This window comes from Ctenocephalides felis, unplaced genomic scaffold, assembly GCF_003426905.1.
Source record: "Ctenocephalides felis isolate EL2017-DRISC unplaced genomic scaffold, ASM342690v1 CF-g0.4_SCAFFOLD_03570, whole genome shotgun sequence".
In the NCBI taxonomy this organism is placed as follows: domain Eukaryota; kingdom Metazoa; phylum Arthropoda; class Insecta; order Siphonaptera; family Pulicidae; genus Ctenocephalides; species Ctenocephalides felis.
Genome location: NW_020539724.1, coordinates 8,897,769 through 8,914,228, shown reverse-complemented (window position 1 = coordinate 8,914,228; position 16,460 = coordinate 8,897,769). Strand labels below are relative to the sequence as shown.

The window sequence follows — 16,460 nt, the reverse complement described above, 5'->3', positions numbered from 1 at the left end:
CATTTTTAATCAAATTATCTAATAACCTTACCATGGTCCATGTGAAAAATTTTCTGATTGACAATTGTGGCGATAACGGTGTTATTCAAAAAATCAATTTTTAAAATTTTTACTCTATATTTTGATAAAAAACTGAATGATTTACATTATTAAACAAATGATTGATAGATATTTTCATTTCTTTTAAAGGTGTTTTATAAATAATTAAATTAATATTCAATTACAAATGAGGCCAGTTATAGCGTGTTGTAGACCATTTAAAATATATCATAAGCAAAAATGTAAACTTATCATAATATTATATCACAACTGCGTTTTGCACCTGGCGCGAATATTTATTGCGTCTTGTTTGTCTGTTTTGCATACAGTTATTAATACTGAGCGCGTAATTTGAAACTATTATACGTATAAGAAGCTGTTATTTTGTACTTATATTGAATTATTCAAAATTTAATTATGTTTTGTCATACTTTATTTGAAATTTTACGAGATTTTAATTTAAGTTGTAGTAAATATTTTGACCAATATTATTTATAATAGTGCAAATTATCAATTAGAAGAAATATTATATGTATTTTGAAACTAAACGACACATTTAAAGAGTAAAAAGCATTAAAAAAATATATTATCAAATTATTTATAAACCACGTGATGAACTATACCTCTTGCTATTTTCACAATTGAACAAAAATTAGGTTGACTTAGCCTTTTCATTTAATTAAATTAATTTTACACGCTTGTATTTCGATTATTTTGGCACTAAAACCATGAAGCAGAGATAAGCAAAGTTGCCAAAAATATTTTTGTTTGTTGCAAAATAATATATCGGTAATTTGAATGTATTATTATTTTAATTGACTTCATTATTCCTAGACATTATATTTGTTTATCAATGGTGTTAAAAATGTTGCTTCGCTTTTGTTCGATACATGTTCGGTGCAGTTTTATAAAATAATTAACTCTATTTATTTGATAAATATATCTGAAGTATATCTGATAACTCTGAATCATTAAATCTCTCTCTATCCGCTATATTTCTCTATCATTATCTATCTAAAATCGTTTATACCATCCCTAAATGAAATTACAATTTTCTGATTCATGTATAAATATAAAAATGATCTTGTCCACTTTATGTTTTAAGAGTATATTTATGCGAATGGTAAGTGCTATCGTTGAAGTAGAGAGGTATTACATAAAATTTATTTAACGATTGGTTGATTATTTCAATGAGAGTTTGTAATAATTGGTGTATCACTTTTTGCAATATTTAATTTTTGAGATATAACTTTTTTATTTAAATTGTTCGAAACGCTTGGTCATAATGTGAGGAATTGGAGGATACCTGTTTTATATATTTTTTTGTAAAAATTGTTACCAACAGTTGTTGCAAATATAAGGATTTTTTTCAATATTTGTACATTTATAACATTTTATTTTAGAGTTAGATTTTATTGTGAGGTTTTTAACAAAGAATCAACATTAAATTGCACATGTAAAGTTTTCTTATATTGAAATAATAATCCAATAAATTTAGTGATCGCATTTGTGTGGTCATATATAAAATGAAATATATTATAGTAATCTCTGCCTTACCTGCCACTTTTCGTAATGACCATCTCGGTGCCAAGTTTATGAAATTTTTCCCAAAGATCTTTTCCTTCTAAAGTGACCTTCGGTTCGTCGACGACACCATCATCTTCAGGAGGCATTGCCCGAAGTGGCGGCCTAAGAAGTGCAGGATGATGGTGCGCCGAATGATGTGCCGCAACCGCCGCTGCTAAGACGACATCCTCGGCTGTCGTGTACGGACCGCCGGCGGCCGCATGATGCGCGTGTTGATGCGGATGTAACTTCGGAACTGGGTAGAGAGCGGCTAAAGCAGCGGCCGGGAAAACCGCCAGGGTATGCTCCAGCCGATGGCGGGCTTGCGGGACCGACTCCGCCGCCCGCCGAATTAACTCCAACTCCACCGCCTCCAGCCGCGTTTGTGGCACCCGGACCGCCTGTCAGCAACGACGTGACACTAAAATCGGCCGAGGCATCTGCATGAACGGATGCTGATAAGCCATCACACCGCCGGCTGCCGCTGACTCGATATGACGGCGGTCAAAATGATCGGCGTGTCTAAGCGTGTCGTATCGCATCACTTGCGCGAGGTTCAACAGCGACTCGACGCGGTATATTACACATTTATAAGATAACCAACCGCAAGTCACAAAGATTGTCTTGTTCTATTTTGTCTCTATAATTCACTTGAAACAGTTACTCTATTTCATAATAATTGTTCGCACTATTAATTTCATTCTCTCTAATAGTCACCACGGTCAAAAATGTAATTCAAATTATTTTTTAGTGATAATGATAGGACGCCATTGGGCGTAGCAGCGCCAATGACACTTCGGCCAAGGCGTGGCCACCAGGACACCTCACTTGTTTTATCTCTCTTGTTCGACGCCTCGACGCCACGTGAAAGCGTAGCGACTCTCACTACTCCCTCCGGCCCGACGGCCGAGCTCTTTATCACTCTGGCGCAGCGATCGCGCTCGTCTCTTCCCGCTCGCGCAAACGCCGGATATCGCTAGTGTGAGTGCCGATGTATCGGAGAGACGCGCACTCTGGCAAACCGCGAAGTGTTAATGTAAACGCATTCGAATTTAATTAAATAGAAATATACACCGGCGGATGGTGGATTTGCCGCGGATTGCTCGTTTCGCGTGCGTGACGACAGGACGGAATGAAAATCTGGGAAAGTTACGAACAAATCTTTTAACGCAACTTAGACACAATTCACTTTCAACGCGAAAACCGATATTTTACATGTTTTATGAATTAAGGGCCAAGATGTAAATAACCATTAGAGTACTGCATCTTTAATAATAAAATTTACACCTTGGCTATCATGAAAAAAAAAAACAAAATAGAGTTGTATAAGTGCGTTATAAATTTCACAGAGTTTAAACATAAAATGTTGTTTTATACAAGCTAAAATAGACCAATCATTGTTTTTTCTTTTATTTTGTTACGAATGCATCACGCATACATTAAGCCTATTGACATAAGGGTGCGGATCGTTTGTGAATTAAATATAAGCATCTATATAATATATTTCAACATAGCTTACTACGTTCACATATATCAGCGAACTAAATCTACAAATATAATCCGATTAGCGATCTGTGATACGAGCAAATGAACACGCATAAATCAAGTACTTCGAATTCACTCAGTGTGGCGTGGAATGTTAATTAGTGGCTGTTCTTTAGTAAGTTTTTGTTAGAATTAAAGCTAATTATTTGCCATGAGAACACGTGATAAATTATTTTGTACAATTATAATGTATTCTTGACGCTGGATAATTACATCGGTGGATTCCGCGTAAACGTAGGAAAGGCATATATAATAACACATGCCTCGTATCTGCATTTATCGTAACCAATTACCTGTGCATTTTCTCACTATTCTTTTGTTAAATTGAATCCGTGCCAAGTGCCCGTTTATTATATAAATTTAGTTAGCAATTGTATAACGCTGTGCAGTTGGTGGTTTCAGAATAAATTTTAATAAATACTGAGGGTATATATACCTTATTTTCCATGGTTTTTTTTTTAAAAAAATCCATAATTGTGATTCGAGCTATTTTTTATTCCACGGTATCTTTATATTTTTGCATTTACAGAATGAATTCACAAATTGTCAAAGTGTTATAACTAATGTACGATTAAAAAGATACAAATAATATAGCAATTAAATAATAAAAAATTACCAATTGAAAGTGGATGTCATCACTGTATCCGTTTAACACTACCAGCACTAAATAACAAGCGCACGTGGTGAACTAATATATTTCATATATATTCACACAGACTGTACTTTGCCGTATTTTCATAATTCGGCAATTTTTCGGCATAAACTACAAACGAATTTTCTAAATTGCTAGCGCAGCTGCGCGGCACAGTGTAGAAGCGAGCACAACACTCGCAAAGTGTCGCTACGTTTGCGCCCGCGCCGATCCAGCCAAAAGGACGTACGCGTGAAATTTTGCGCGATGTCGCCGCGAGAGATCCGCACACCACTAACACAGATGTGGAGAATACATACACATTCACATCATTTTACTATTTCATTTATGTATTAGAACAGATTTATACAAGCAAACAATCAACTCATACAGCTGTGTTACTAAACGCGGCTTCATAATCACGCACATTCGTGATGAACTAGGGATGGTAATAATGGAAATAATGGAAATAATGGAAATAATAATTTTAGTATTTTACTTCAATCTGTAATAACTTAGTAAATTAGGCGATTTAACAAGGCTTTTCAAAAATTGTTATAACAAATATAAAACATACAACAAAAGTTGTTCTTCGATTTTTAAATTCTACATGCTCGCTATACGTAGTGATGTGAATATTAAATACAGCCCCATCATATTATGCATCAATATTTTGTTTATATGAACATAAAATTGTATCCTGTAAACTGTGTGTTAAGGGACTTTTCCGTAATGTGTCGATTACGATAGTATGAAGCAAATTTTCATTATCCATTTTCGAGGTGTGTTACACCACTTTTGAATACAAACACACACATACTGCGGTATCACTAAATCCCTCTAGTCACTGACTGTCACTTACACGCTCTTCCACACATTCGAAACACTCCTTCACAAACGCAAGTCTCTAAACACACCAACACATTAAGCGTTACCGACTAGCCCCACTCCATGAATTTTGACACCGGTTGGGGCTGTGGTGGGGTTGTCACTGGGCGTGGCGACACTTACTTTAGTCACCGTCAATCCAAAGGTGGGGGATAGTGGTCGCAAAAGCTCCGCCCCATCGGCGGTCGCTGCTATAAAGGTTTTATTGCTGAAACTCACACCACCCTGTCTCACCGAGAGTATATCGGATTTGTGTCGTCATCCCTTATGAGGGCGAGTGTGAGATTGCACAGTAATACTCTGCGGTTGCGTAAGAGGTGAAGAACATCGAAAGTTAGAATTTAAGAAAGTCAAGATCATGTTTTGTGTTTGGATTATCAGAAAAATCTGATTGTTGTTTGTTATTCAAAAATGGTAGAAGGAGAGAAGGTTCTCGAATTATCCAGAAGTATATAACATCATCCTATAAACTTAAAGAAATGATTTATCCTGATTGTCTTTTTAAATAAAATATAAATAAGTTGCAAGTGACAATTATGCAATCTGATAAACCATACCAGATAATGATGGTATTAACAAAAATAGTATTTACTAATTTAATTTGCAGTAGATTTTAAATAACTAATCATTTCAGATTATTTACTTTATTTTATTATTGTATTACAAATATTCATGCTTATTTAGCCTGTTTAATTAAAAAGAACAAATTTTAGGATCACATAAGGACCAAGTTCATATTTCTGATATTTGTCATATTTATTCAAGAGTCTCTTGCCAAATTTATCTCAGTTCAATTGAAAAAAACAGTCCAAACTTGCCTAAAAATTTTTTATTTTAATAGTTTTTGACTATCTATTTCCAACACTTATGGTTTTGCACAAAGCATATATAGTCTTAGTCATCTCCTCTCATATTAGTCCATCCTTCAGTAAACCGCGAGTCAATAATGACACGTCCTGCCGCGTCGCGTCTGCGGCAAAAGCTCATCTTCTCGGTCCAGCTTTCGCCTAAGAGTGTACGCAGAGGCGCCAGTTCTCGGCGCTCTCGGTGTCGCTGGCAGTGGCCGCCACAGGCGCTGCTATCGCCCACTAAACACTCTCCATCGTGGAGGGGGTATCGATCGAAGGGCGGTCTGTATTTTGTGAGGAAGGGGCACTGCGAAGAAGAGACAGTCGAACAAGTCGCAGGATGATCTCTCTATTTGAAACTACCGAGAGAAACAAGGACACAGGCTGTTTCAAGTGACAAGAATGAGGAGTGTTCTGGAGCGGTTTGAGGATGGTGTGTCTTGAGGTGGCGCGTGCAAGAGACACTTACACTTAACAGTTTCGAATGTGTTTGTGCAGTTGAATAATGTGCGTATACGTGCATGCTGAGATTACTACTACTTTATATTAAACGAAAATATGAAGTTTTATTAAAATATGAACGTACAATAATATAATATACTCAAGATTTACATAGAGTCACCTGATAATAATACTCCGAGGACAGAAACGGTTCAACTAGTTCGTTGGTAATTAGTTCATAAGTACATCCTTGATCCTGCTTATATGTATTAAGTCAGACTCGATTTCAATTGTTTCTGGTTATAAAATCTTAACCATTACCAATTGTTAATATTTTTTTTAAACTCAGTTTTATTTAGCAATCAGAAATACATAAAGATTCCTATGAGCTAAAATGACAATATTTTAAGAGCGATGCCTAAGAAGAACTCCAATGAGAACTTTTCAGTTTTACAATTATATGATATTATATTAGACCTAATCGAAGACTAAGTCTAAAGGCCATTTTCGTTTCAATCTCCTCATTCCAAAAGGTTGAGTAATGTCAACCATAGAAGGGTTCGAATGTGAGTTGTATTTTTCCTTGTTAATTGCACCGTTTTCATATTGAGGTCGCTGTGAATGATTTCATTTGTCACTTACCACGGAGAATTAAGAATTGTACGTAATTTTTGACTGAGTTCTCTGCATTATAGCTATATTAGATTTGTAACCACATCCCCAGAGCTCAATTCCGTAGGTCCAGATTGGTTTAATAATTGATTTATATAGCAGCAACTTATTTTCGACAGAGAGCTTAGACTTTTTACGCAGTAGCCAATCAAATTCTTTCATTTTGATCATTATTTGCTGCTTTTTTGTTTTTATGTGGCTTTTCCAAGTAAGTCTGCTATCTAAATGGAGACCAAGATATTTCACTATGTTCTGTTTCGGAATCTGGGCGTTATTTAAATAAATTGAAGGACACGTACCCTCTCTCAGGGTAAATGTGATATGAGCTGATTTGGTTTCATTTATACAAATCTTCCATTTGGCAAGCCACATTTGTAGTTTACCTTCTTGCTTTCCTATTTAGGGATGTTACAATTATCATGCATTACAAATAATGTATATCCTCTATTCCCGTGTGACAAAAATATCCACCAACTAGTATTATATTGTTCAGACATGTATTTCTATCGGCTTTGAGATTTTACTTCCGCCGTCTCACAAACGCACGTATCGCAAAAAAGAAAAGACGACCATGATTAAGGATTAGTTTTCTGGTCATGTTTTGGGGGCTCCGCCACGCGCCAGCAGCATCGCGTCATCTTGTACCGGGAGAATAAAAGTTTTGTACAATGCGGTGGGTATATAGAGAGAGGGCTGAAGATAATATAATACTCAATGGAAGATATTTTGAGATGGTAAATTGATTTATTAAGGAAGACAAAATTTTGTTCAATGGCTTTTATTATATTCTGATTTTTTTTGGATCTGGACTATTTCTGAATTCGTCCATAATTCGTAGAGTATGAAGTCAAGATAATAATAATTATAAAATTGTATGCTGATTGAAGGATTTAGAGGTTATATCCAACACCGTGTCAAAATCTCTTTTTCTATATTGTTTGTATGGAGACCAATAAGCTGACTTGACTTAATACTACGTCTCATCTCTATGTGAAATTTTATCATTACAATTTTAATAACGAGGGGAGCATTTATTGGCACAGCAATGTCGCATGAAGGCTATTTTCACTTGGAAACATATTGTTATTTATATTTCTAAGTAAAACACGATGTCACTACTCTTGACATCAGGCTCCTCAAAGCATGATTGGACGCTGTTTCAGTTTCCTATGTTAAAATTTAAGTTTGCCCTCTGAGTAAATCTTCCACAAGCCACCTCCCTACACCATCTTCTCCCTGAGGTTGTATGAGTACTCCGGATAGTGATTTATTATTATATCGCGTCTTTTCCTTGCTGTTCGACTATTTTTTCTTTTCTTTGCATCGTGCTGTCGTTTGCTCGTTGCCTTTATCAGCTCAGCGGGCTTCGCAAAAGCTCTCATACCGCTCTCCCGGTGACGATGGATTGAGTCTTGATTGCAAAGCAGAAGGAATAAGAAATTCATTTTATATGCTAATAATTATTTATTGGTTAAACAAACATACAGTAGCATAAACACCGTAATAAATGACACAGGGATTGATCGCAATTGTTAATGGACTGCAAAATTTTAATAAAAAGTACGGCTTTAAGTTTGAATCAAATATTTCATAGTTATGATCAACATTTCCAACATAATTTTTGTAAAAAAAGTAAAAATTTAGCAGAGCAGTAAAAAATATTTTCAAACATTCGTAGATTCCAAAATTTTAAAAATGCTAATATTTTTAAACAAAGCTAGATTTTATAATATTTTTAAAATAAAACAGAATTTTAAAAATTTTAAAAATGCTTCTAAAATTTTAACTTTATTGTAATATATGAGTGAAAAAAAATTGAATGCCAAGATTTTTTTTTATTCTCAGTATAATTACATCACATTTTTAGAAATATGATTTTTCAAATTTTAAAATAGTGATTTAAAACAATTGAGTTAATTTTAAAACTTGTTCTGTTATAAAATCAATAAAATAGATAACATGTTTCTAATATGTTTGTGGTTTTATGTATATGATTTTATAGTAACGGGCATACAATAAGGCCGTACACCAGTTTGTATTTAAATTTACAATTAATTAGGGACGTTTGTAGCGATGTGGTAAGCTCCTGGCATCGTAATCACGAAATAACAGGTTCGACCCTAATTTTGGATTAAAATCCAAAAATTGAATAAAAGTTAAAAATAGATCATCACAAATAAAAAAGTCCAATTAAATAATATATCGAATATAGATACTACAAGTTGGGAGCCGTTCAAGTATTACGTAAGCACTATAGGGGGACGGGGGGGTTGTTGATTTGCTTATTTTGGGTTGACATGGGGGGCAGGGAAGTCTGGATGATGATTACGACATAGGTAGTATTTTTATTTTTTTTACATTAAATGCAAAATGTTTACGTAAGCATCGGGGTAGGGGGTAAGAGCTTTGCTTACTTTTTCTGACAAGGGGGATGGGGGGGCTAAATAATTGTAATAAATCTGCTTACGTAATACTTGAACGATCCTTTGTCCTTTCCATATCCATATCCATATTTTTGATGATGGATTTTTTGAAAGACAACCCTATGATTGTCCTGGTCAACCATAGGGTTATCTTTTAAAAAGTCCATGTACTGCAGTTATGAAGAATCATGCCAATAATTTATAAGTTTTCCACATCAGGGCTACCACGTCGATTAGTGATTAGAACTATGAGATTTGAATCAGAAATCTCATGTTCGATGTCTTCGTCGAGCAACCTGATGTCAAGGAGTAGTGAAAATGGTTTTTAATTGAAAATACAGTTAGCAATATACAAATAGTGAAAATAGCTCTTGCAGCCAGACATAAATTGTAATAATAAAAATTCATCTCATAGAGATAGAACAAGTGTTTCCATCTATAAAACCGACGTAGTTATTTGAATCAAATCATCACTATATTTTATAGAACCCTTAAGTTCTGGTCAAAAAAATATGAATCTTGTTATGGTGCTTCATATCTCATATAACTACTATATCTTCTATCCTCGACTGGTGTAAAAATGCGAGTAAGCATAATATATAGCACGATACAAAAAGCATTATGTTCAACATTTGATTTCTTTCATCGCTTTGGAAGCGCAAAAGCCACACAGAGCGAGCGGCTCGACATTAAAGGTTTGATATCTGGACGATAAAGCATGTACGAGTGCATACACGATAGTGCCGTATTCGCGCACCGGCGGTATTTCATAGCATTGAGGAATAATAACATAAATAAAGACTCACGCCGGATGATTATTCAGAACTCTTTGAGAAACGATCGCATTCATGCTAGGTAGACGTACTTTTAACATTGGGTGGCAAAACGGATAAGTAATGCCACATGATCATATGATTAACAATGATACAATTATTTATAATGGACTTCATTCGAAGTCAATCTGTAGGTACATGATGCCAAACTTTATTGCATACTAGATGACCCGACAGTCGTTGTTCTGTACCCATGTCTACAAATTATTATAATATACTAATATTTACCGTTTACCTAAAAATAATAATTATTGTTTTTTAAGTTACTCTTCACGCAAAAATGTGAATACATTTATAATATGAACGACGTTAAATGTAGAACTGCTTTAAATAAAATGATGAGTCTCAATTCCCACACTATATTGGAAATTGAAGTCTTTTCAACGGTATAACATAACCATAACCATAACATTACACTGGTATTTCATGTTAGATCAAATTAATTTAATTTTTTATTATTTAGGATATCCAAAATTGCATCTTAAACTTCTCCTAATCGATATCGTGTGATGGCCGAATTGTATGTATTTATCTTTACTTTCCCATTCGTTGTTATAAAGTGAAATTTTTACGAATTTTAAAAATATTGTGTAAAGATTAAAGTAATATAACATAGTAAAAGATGCTAAAAAATTATATATTGAAAAGAAAACTATATTGAAAATTTAATATCCGAATCTTGTGTTGGCGGCCCCCTAAGGCGTGCGCTCGTATTTTTCACATGCATCGCATTAAAAGTAGGACCGGCCCTGATTATTACTTAATTTCATATTTTAGGTGAATTAATTTGTCATATCCTGTTCATATGTGTATCATTCAATCTGCCATACATATACTATATTTTATATTATTTTAATTTCTGGCACATCTCAGCTGCTTTCTGGCAATAATAATGTAAACATTTCATTTTTCTTTTTCATAATCATAAATTTATTATACATATTCTAATATTGTCTAGGTTCATAAGTAAATTGAAATTTTTGGCAGATGATAGTTTTCAATTGTTTTTAATGCAAACAATGACATGCCGTTTCTTGCATTTTTTTCATTTATTTCTACAATATTGCACATACATCCCTGTACTTTATAATCACATACATTCTAGAAAATTTCCTTAACAAACTTCAGAAAGATTTATCAAAATCCGAATAATCGTTTAGAAGGAGTATACATTGAGTGCTTGTAATTTAATATGCACTTTATATAATAGCAATAAAGCTCAAATTGATTCTACGTTTTAGTTAGAAAACGTTGGTATGTGAAAAAAAAGGGCTGTTTTTAGGGTTTTTCCGGTAATTATTCGATTTTTTCTCGCCGTAAAAACCATCCTTGGACTTCAACGAAAATTTAAAAAGAAGAATCGGCCAAATTGGTGCAACATTTTGCGATTCATTTTTATATATAAGATTAGTTTTTAATGCATCAATTGTATATGCAAAGATGAATTTCCTTAGACTTGAATACTTCAAGAATTCATCAAGGAATTTTTGAGTGAGTTTGGGTGATCATCCAAACGGCTTTTGTATCTTACTTTGTTCTAGCGCGCAAACATAGAGAACTTAAAGAAATGAACTTTATTTTAATGTTTATTAACTTATTAGTTATAGTTCTGTCATGAAATAAAATTTATATTTATAAATTTATATATTTAATTTATATATTATTTAATTATAGCCGATAATATCAACTGATTATCAATTATCATTGGTGGTTTTAAAACCTATTATATAGAATCTGATTTAATAGTATAAATTCATTCCTGTTTCGGCATAAGTACCAACACACGATAAACCGTCAGCCGCTTTCATCGCCGAGTACGATGAGTACCTACCGGTCCGAATACCATCCATTTATACCGCGGGGTTGTATTGTGTCTGTCCTAATTAGCGTTACTCTATTCAATCTTCTTACCTACGTGTACCACGCTTATTATAATGTTAGGAATTACATATTTAGTATACGGAGATGTCGTGATTAGTGCCGTGTTTTATGCCGGGGCATTGCTTATATACATACACACAAATACACAATGAAATATAGAATAATATATTTATATAATAAATATATGATGATAGTTATGTCGACGTTAAATAACAAAATTATTTATTCCATTAAACGTTTCGACACTTGATGTGTGTCATCATTCAGTAATCAAACCAAGAAAAATAACAGAAAAAATTAATTATGATGTAAAATTGATTGAACACTAAATTTGTGTAAAATAATAAAATACTATTATATTAACAACGAGAAATTGAAGAGCTCATATTGCCCTCCTATATTTTATGTTATTAATAGCGGTGCATTATGAACACTGATCAAGGTAACCTTGATTTTTAAACCTCGATCATTATAATAAAATTTTTGTACGTGGTACATTAGTTTTTAATATTTTTAATATATTCATTTGTACGTACATGGCTCAGAAACAAAATATTATTATATAGTACAAAAACATAATAACATTACAGATGTAAATGTTACTTTGCCTCACTACAATTTGCAAAAATTTGCATTTTTTATTAACAAAACAACTTTAAAACGAATTCGTGAAATGAAAACAAGAAGTTATTGAGTTACTAAAATATTATATTATAAATTTTTTGTCAGAATACGAAATATAGAGTCATCATCATCTCTCAATTTTACAAAAACTAATTTATAAAGCAAATATTTACAAAATGAAATTGAAAATCAAATGTGTTCATTCCAAACATCTATAATTATTTTTATTGAATATAAAATATTTTTATAAACTTCCCGTAGGGCAAGTTATAATCGCATTTCAAAACCTTCTGAACATTTTGGCATACCTTAGAAAAAATTGATGCATATTTTGTTAATAGATTTACATACATTGTACAAGAGTTACACTCATTTTAGTGAATTTAGACTCATTGTAGTAGATTTATACTCATTGTAGTAAATTTACACTTATTAAAAATATTTGCACCCATTGTAGGTTTACAATTATTGCAGAAAATTTACTTAATTTTTAATAATTTTACTATAATTTGTTTTAGAATCGCTGATTTCTTGTATCGTATTTATTCAGTAGGATGTGTATTAGATACTTGATTGTTATTCGTTACATGTATCTGCTCACATATAAATGTTAATTTGCCCATCCCATCGCTTAAGAATTAATCGAGCATGTTATCTTTTTATGCTTCTGTAACTTAAATCATTTTATATACATATTTACTGGTTTATATGAATAAAATTAATAGGAACGAAAATGGGATAATGATTATCTATTCTGGAAAGTGGATATAAACATTCAAGGGACTTTTGTAAATTGTAGGGTTTTTAAATTTTCTGTGAATCGTGCTGATTGTGATGAAATATATCACAAATTAGTATAAATTTTATGATGGCACTTGAATAAAATTTTACATAATTTAGTGTGCTATTAAAAAATAAGTGGACATGATTAAAGCCTATCAGTATTTTTATTTCAATAATATACATTGACTAATGCGTATCTAACTGGAAGTTCATCATATTAGAAATCATAAAAAATGTCATTAATAATGAAGGATTATTATTCATCTATTGTTTCTCAACAAAGTAGGCTAATGTGTTTAATAAAGCGTACATTGGAAAGTTGCTCTCTAATGATATTTTAATTTTATATCCAATGCTAAGCATGAGTAAAGGGTAAACGACATCTGGTATAAATACATAATTAGGCTCGATACCTTGCTCGCCAACATTATAAGAAACCATCAGTTTGATCAAAAAATGAAAAATTTGTATACAAAAAATAAATTAATGAAATTTTATTACCTATTTTGTGTCAAGCATGAAATTTATGGGTGTATATAATTTCTCATATATTTCATTTGTGCATGTATGAAAATAAAATAGAATAAATCAATACTACATCTTCGCCTGCAATAAAAAATCTTACAACAAACAGGATGCAATGAATGAACGACGACGATAAAATTAGATTTGGGTATAGCCGCCAAACTCAAAACACGATCGGAAAAAAATCTGACATCCGCACTGCAAATATATCAGCATGAGTGTATTATTCAAACACATTGGTCTTTTATCCCATCGAAAAAAACCTCCGGCAAAATCTTGAATTTCAAAATGGCTGGGTATATAGGAACTCATACAACAGAACGATATTTCAATTGTTCGGCAGTTTGAATTAGCGGCAACAGCCCTCGAATATTTGAATTACATGAGCGAGCATTCAGCAGTATCGTATGTCATTGTAATAGGATTTGAATCGCGTCGAATTCAACCGCCATTCGTCACCTGGGGATTCGGCCGATTGTTCGGGTGTAAAATTTGGCATATGCGCCCTCAAGCGAACCGTCGCCATTTTGCAAGATTTTTGGATGGATAATGCTTATTGACATAGAAAAATGATAAATTAACATTATTATTGATGAAAAAATTGTGCCACATTTTAAATGCTTCCACTAAGCGTCGTCTATAGACGACATTCAGTGAGTCGTCTTTTGCCTTAGTATTAATCACACTGAGTTAAACTATTGAGAATTCTAACTGGTTGTGATTTTTATAGGTGTAATTTTTGAATTTCATATATAATTTATAATAATAATGATTGGAAAATCTTGAGTAACAAAAACTTGATCAGCATGCTAGCTCGTACAGCAGTATCACTCCTGAGGAAAACACTCGTAGGGAAACGATTAGACATAAAATTTGTGTACTATTGTAGTAATGCTAACTTAAACGTTAGTAATATTATATAGTTTTTTTAAAAAACATTAAGTAGGTACCGAAATACTGATTTTTTATTATTTGGGATTATTGCGATATCTAGTTTCTTGTGGGAATGAACCTATGAAAACTATAACATTGCGATTTCAGGTCATAAACATACAATATTTACTTTCCTCTTTCTGTATCATTATTATTGGCATAAAAATAAAATAACATATGTTTTATGCAATTTTCAACGATTGCCAGGATCTATAAAATCTATAAAACTTAGAATTTTGAACTAGTTCAAAAAAACAAATAATTTTTCTATAAAATCTGTTATTCGATATATGAGAAAATCAATATAAAAGTTATAATTTGAGGCAAATGTTCATTGTTCTTTTATGTATGTTGGTGCAAAGAGTGAAAAAAATTGAAATAGAGTTTAAGAGAACGGAGAATCCGATTTGAATGATCTAAAAAACATCCAATTAGTAATAATTGGGAGAAGTGGTCGTTAGTATAAGGCAGGCACAGCCATTTCAAAGATACAGAGCTAAATATGCAAAAACTGGCAGTTTTTGAGAGAACTAAGCGTCCGATTTAAATGATTCAAAGAACTTTCTGCTTGTTTTAACAAAATAATTACTAGAAAGATATAAAATCTGTTATTCGATATATGAGAAAATCAATATAGTCCTAAAGTTATAATTTGAGGCAAATGTTCATGGTTCTTTTATGTATGTAGGTGCCGAACAAAGGCGAGCGATGTAGCGTTAGCGGGGTTAGCCAGTTTCTATTATTTATTTTCGGAATCGCATACCATAGGGGTGACATGAAATATTCGTCAGTCCTGCAGATTTCGTGCGGGATATAAATACTTCTTCCTTATTTGGATTGAAATAGATGGAATAAATATTTTGCTTCAAGGATTGATAGTTGATAATTGATAGTTTGTGGACTAGATCATTGATTTATCAATATATTAACCCTTTTGCTACGAGAGTGTTTTCCGCAGGAGGAAAATTGTGGAATCACTGAATCTTTTACCATGTCAATTCTTCCTTATCAATTACCTTATAGTATTTTCATTTCGTTGGCTTAGGTTTCGTTACGATGATGCCGTTTTGTTCGTGTTTTACTTGGCGTGCAACGTGTTTTACTTCGCGGCCACCGTCCGCTGCGAGGACAAATTGTCGTCTGGTAATGCGTTATTATGTAATTACCTCAGCGAGCACTACTTGCTGGTTCTTTGCCACTGTGGAAGCTACCCATATCGCATGAAGCGATGTGTTTACTTCAAAGATGTAGGGAAAACCTAGGTGATAAATATAGATTTGAAATATCAAGTCAATTCCCATGTTTTCTTAAATTTGTGCCTAAGAATAGATCAGCCGCGTGGTATGCTCGTGATATGTCATAATTATTTGTAATCAATGTGAAAAAGCACATAAATTTTTATTTTAATATTTTGTGAATTGATATGATAAATGACTAGTGGTCTACCCAAAGGCAGGTCCATAATGTGAGTGCACCACACATAATTAATTCCTACTTTACTTATTTTTATTATTATTCACATTTCCAAATTTCTGCTTTTATGCTTTCTTGTGCAAAGCTTGAGTTTTTTTTCGGATTGATGTTTTATTTTTTTTTGCAACTTTAAGAAAAACACAAAAAAATATTTTATTGCAAATACAAAGTATGACTGTAGTGATAGTTATACAGGTCATCAACTATAGAGTTGATAACCTAAGTTGTAGTCTTTGCAGATCAATGTAAATATAAATATATAACTTGCACATTTTTAAGGGGGTATTCTAGTGTAGAAACTCAAAAAAATCGACTTTTTTTATTTCATATTTTCAAAGTTTAACTATCTAAGAAT

The 16,460-nt window shown here is 32.8% G+C and overlaps 1 pseudogene; it reads right to left on the bottom strand.

Moving 5' to 3' along the window:
• Positions 1-2,072, bottom strand: part of LOC113383176 — a 109,888-nt pseudogene extending 107,816 nt beyond the window's left edge.
• Positions 2,073-16,460: the final 14,388 nt, after the last annotated feature.